The following is a 5,490-nucleotide window of genomic DNA, read 5'->3' on the forward strand; positions in this document are numbered from 1 at the left end:
GGGTGTGTCCAGCTCTGGCTAATTGAACACACACTTCTCTGTAGGGTGATTGCAGCCCAAGGTACCCAGGCCTTCTGCTGCCTGTCTACACAGAAGCTTACCCAAGAAACCTTACTTCACTTTCTGTTGCATGTCACTGGTCAGGTGTGTGTCTGTGCCACCTTGGTGTGACAGTGTCAGACCCCAACAGGTTAGCCAGCAGACAGGTGTGATGAACACAAGGTCCCTGCACACAAAGTGTTCACAGTCTGTGGGAAAGAAATCAAAGGCAATACTAGATGCAAATACACCTGCAGACACTCACAGTGAACAGCGACTTTAACAGGCTTTTACTCCACCCCCACTCAGGCAACAGATACACTTGCGGTGATTATAATCTTTTTTTTCTTTCTCTCTCATTAAACTTTGTTTTAATGGGTCTCAAAATTCTGTGACAGATTTTTGGTCAAGTTGCTTTCATTAAAAAGTACTGACTTTAAAAACTAATAACGTAAAACTGCCACACACATACACACACACAAATATGGTCCACAAAACATTCTCATTCCCTTCTGAAGGTTTTATGATACATTGTTATCATAACCAGTCTTTCGCTATTAAACTTAAATGGCCAATTGAGACAAACAGTTCTGAGCCTGTTCTTGCACCACTGATGAAGACTGGGGTGGCAGGTATTAAGGATAACATTCATTTAGCCTTCTGAGCTTACTGGGCAGATGTGGTGACCTTGCCAGCTCCAGCAGCCTTCTCGTCCACTGCTTTAAGGACACCAACAGCATCTGTCTGTCTCATAGCACAAACAGTGAAACGACCCAGAGGATAGTCAGAGGAGCTCTCAACACACATGGGCTTGCCAGGAAGCACATTAACGAAGGCAGCATCACCAGATTTCAAGAATGTAGGGCCACCTTCCAGCTTCTTTCCAGAATGGCCATCAATCCTTTCCCTCAGCTCAGCAAACTTGCAAGCAATGTGAGCTGTGTGACAATCCAGTACAGGGGCAGAGCTCGCCCTGATTTGGCCTGGATGGTTCAAGATAATACCCTGAGCAGTGAAGCCAACCGTTTGCATTGGTGGGTCATTTTTGCTGTTACCAGCAATGCTGCCTCCACGAACATCTTTGACAGGCATGTTCATGACACCGAAGCCCACATTGTCCCCAGGAAGAGTTTTACTCTAAGCTTCGTGGTGCATTTAAACAACTTTATGTCAGTTGTAATGTTCACTGGGGCAAAGGTGACCCATGCCAGTTTTGAGAACACCAGTCTCTACTTGGCCCACAGGAGCAGAACAAATACCACCGATTTTGTGGACAGCCTGGAAAGGCAGATGCAATGGCTTGTCTGTTGGACAAGTTGGTGGCAAGATGCAATCCAGAGCTTCAAGCAATGTGGTTCTGCTGACATTGCCATCTTTATGGGTGACTTTCCATCCCTTGAACCAAGGCATGTTAGCGTGTTGTCACCATTCCAACCAGAAATTGGCACAAATGCTACTGTGTGGTTGCAGCCAAATTTCTTGATATAGGTGCTGACTTCCTTAAAGATATCCTTGTGTCTCTTCAGCTGTATGGTGGCTCAGTGGAGTACATTTTGTTAATACCAACATTCAGTTGTTTCACACTCAGTGTGTAAGCCAGAAGGGCATGTTCATTGGTCTGCCCATTCTTGGAGATACCAGATTCAAACTCACCAACACCAGCACCAACAATCAAGACGGTACAGTCAACTTCAGATGGGCCTGTAATCATGTTTTTGAGAAAGTCTCTGTGTCCAAGGCAGCAGTGATAGTCACATAATACTTGCTGGTCTCAAATTTCCACAGTGAGATATCAATAGTGATACCACACTCATGTTCAGCTTGCAGTTTATCCAAGACCCATGCATACTTGAAAGAGCCCTCTCCCATCTCAGAAGCCTCCTTTTCAAATTTTTCGATAGTTCCTTTGTTATCCTACCACATTTGTAGATCAGATGGCCAGTAATGGTGGACTTGCCCAAATCTACATGTCCAATGACAATGATGTTGATATGAGCCTTTTCCTTTCCCATTTTGGCTTTGATTTAGCAATGGTTTTCATAACATCTGTGTTCTGGTGGCAAACCTGTTGCCAAAAAGCTATAATCTTAACTAAGCTACACATTTCTGCCTGCTTAGCAAAGTCCTGTAGAGCCACTCCTTTGAGATACATAATGGGGGCCAAAACTGGTTCCCAGATCCTCACTTTTACTCTTCAGGGAAAAAAAGAAGCCCCCGCAGAAGATATTATCCTGACAAGAACTTCCACAAGGAACAAATCCAAAAGGAGGGTGCTATGATCTGAATGTTTATGTCCCCCCACAAATTATATGTTGAAATCTTAAACCCTAAGGTGATGGTTGGTGAGGCCTTTGGGATGTGATTTAGTCAGGATGGTGGAGCCCTCATGACTGGAATTAGTACCCTTATAAAAGAGGCCCCAAAGAGCCCCCTTGTCCCTTCTGACATGTGAGGTCATGGCAAGAAGGCATCATCTATTAATCAGGAAGCAGGCCCTCAGCAGACACCAAATATGCCAGCATCTTGATCTTAGACTTCCCAGCCTCCAGAACTGTGAAAAATAAGTTTCTGCTGTTTGTAAGCCACCCAGTTTATGGCATTTTGTTATAACAGCCCAAAAGGACAGACAAAGGGTATATTCACTAAAAAAGAACTGATTTTTGTGGAGAACAAGCCATACACTAACTCTTTACCTACATTGACTTACTTAAGAAAATTAACAGAAAATACTAAGTTTTTGCTACACACAGGACAGATTTCAACATGGGCAGACACTCCAAGTGGATGAAAACATGAAGTTAGCCCTTTGAAATCAGGTGGCAAACCTAGAAAAATACTCAGGCCTGGGCTGCTGGGTTTTTAGGTTATGCCTTACCCAAGAGTGCAGGGCTGGGAGAGAGAGAGGGTGCTGAAATTTGTCTTTCACCCCTCTCTAAGCCTGCTGGTATGATCAAAGCACCTGGAGGAAGGGGCGCCATACTTGTATTTTACACAAAGACGTTATCCACCCACAAAGCCTAGAGGAGGCCATTTTTCCTAATTTATCTGCCCAGATAATTTAAAAGATCTCCTTTTTATAACTGGCATAATTTCTAAGTATTAGCAAGTACCCCAACATTCCTCAAAGCCTTTCAGACTTGATGGTTCTGAGGACAAATGGGACACAGGACACTCAACCACTAATAGTTTGAAACATCCATCCTTATTTGGAAATGGCAGCTTCCTAAAGGCCTCGGATTTACGTTGAACTCTGGTTTTTTACCAGGGGGTCACCAGAGAGCTTTAGAGAATGATGAGCTTTATTCACTTAGAGTTTTAAAAAAATTATTATTCAATTTTTCATTCTGAAATAACTGTAGATTCACATGCAGTTGTAAGAAATACAGAGAGATCCATGTGCCAAGCAACGTGGATGCTTCTGATAGGATCCCTGCCCCTCAGGACCTTGTATTTTTCTGATAAAGACAGACACAAAAAGTCTCTTTGACTAAGTTTAACATACAAAGTGCCAAGACAGAAGTGAGCATCTTAGAGGAAGAGTTCTGGGCAGTGTCTTAGCAGATGAGTATAAGTTTTCCAGGAGACATGGATGTTTTCAGGGCATTCTGGGCAGAGTAAACAGCATGGGCAAAGTCTCAGAAGTAGGAAGTAACATGGTGTGTGCTGGCAGCCATTCAAGAAATTCAGCATGGATGGCAGCAAAAATTTTAAGAAAGGGAGTTCAGAGGCATTTGGGGAATGACAAGGGAATGTTGTGTGATTCTGGCCTCCCACATTCTATGCTGGGGAAATGAAAAACAGGTGGTAAATATGCTCCCAAACAAGGGAGAGACAAGAGAGAATCTCGTTCAGAGGAGCCCACAGAGCCCTCACTTCCAAGCTTGGGTATGGCCTACTTCCTTCCGTGACCTTCACCCAAGACAGAGGGCAGGAGGTCTAGTTCACATTCTTCCAGCAGGACAGAAAATTCCTCTTCTAGTGAACAAGGGCAGCAATTGGAATAAAACCAAGGGCCCCCTCTACCAATCCGTGCTGCCCAATTGGGCATGGCTAAGTTCAGCCATTCTTGGCCCCTCTGCCAAGTGGAAAGAAGAGTGTCCAGAAGTTCTTCAAGGGACCAGTGAAGGGTGTAGAAGGTAGTTGACAGTGTAGCTGGCATGCTCAGGAGAGGGTTATCAAAGTGGGGGCTTGCAGGGCTGACCACTTAGGCTGGGGATTCTAGCCATAATTTAAAGAAATATATGACCCCAGAGAGCTGAGATGAGGCAAGTTAACCAGGAAGTCCCCAATTGTGACTGAACTGAAAGACATCAGACCTAGAGTATTCTAGCCACGGATATCCACAGAAGGTGCCAGTAGAATGAGGAGTGACTGGGTAGACAGGGAAATCATTTCTTCAAAGACAGTGAAGATCCAGAGAGCAGCATGGGACCAGGACTCAGATCTGAGTTCCATCTTGCACCATCACAGCAACACAATTAGCAAACACATGTACTAAGAGACCACCTGGAGAAGAAGACAGGGAGGGGACACTGAGGTACTTAAATGTAAGTTTCCTAGTTACTCTGCAGGAAAGATTAGGTAATTTACAGAAAAACTTAAAAAAACACATTTTCTTTGAACAAATGAACATAGTGTGTGTAAATGATCAATCCTCTGCATGTAGTTTGAGAATATCCACAGCCAGGTTTTGGATGAAACAAGTCGATTTTAATTCAGAATGAGAATTCTGTGCTGGTTAGTGACTTCTGAATCATGCCATAATCCATGCCAGTGCTAAAATATCCTCTAGAATTTTAAGTAGAAGAAGAGATGAGCTCCTTTTTTACTGTCTTTGGTCCAAAGAAGTGACAACTCCTGGTACATCTCCAGAAAAATAGGGATGTGGCCTGCTACCTTTTAAGAGGAGGTGGCCCTTGGACCTATGAACTGGTTTACATCAGGACATCCTGATTTTGTAGTATTTCACCTTGAAATTGAAAGGGAGAAAGAGAGACAGAGAGAGAGAATGGTATGGGATAAAAAGAAAGCAGTATCTTTTATAGCTAAGACTTAGAATTTGGTGGTTTATAAGTCACCCGATGGCCACGGTTTTAGGTTTGTTTTTGAATGTAAAAATGAATTTGCTTAGCAAGGTTTGCTGTGTTAACAATACTCCCAAATCTCAGTGACTTACAACAATGGTTTATTTTGCCCTCAGGCTGTTTGGAGGCAGAGGGGGGCTGTGGTTTTGCACCAGGCGCTGGCTCTGCTTTGTCATCTCATCCCAGGATCCAGGCTGAGAGAGAGGCCCTTCCAAGGGACATGCTTGGGAAAGAGAGGGAGAACTGGCCAATACTCAAGGTGCATCTTAAACTTTCTGTTCCAACATGGCAAATGCCATATTTACTCACATTTCATTGGCCAAATTATGTCACATGACCAAGCCCAAGTCAGGCAAAGTGGAGACAT

At 43.8% G+C, this 5,490-nt stretch overlaps 1 pseudogene; it reads right to left on the reverse strand.

The window, feature by feature from the left end:
• Positions 1-687: 687 nt before the first annotated feature.
• On the reverse strand, positions 688-2,051 carry LOC134391522 (elongation factor 1-alpha 1-like; annotated as a pseudogene).
• Positions 2,052-5,490: the final 3,439 nt, after the last annotated feature.

The sequence above is a fragment of the Cynocephalus volans genome, chromosome 12 (assembly GCF_027409185.1).
Source record: "Cynocephalus volans isolate mCynVol1 chromosome 12, mCynVol1.pri, whole genome shotgun sequence".
NCBI classification, from domain to species: domain Eukaryota; kingdom Metazoa; phylum Chordata; class Mammalia; order Dermoptera; family Cynocephalidae; genus Cynocephalus; species Cynocephalus volans.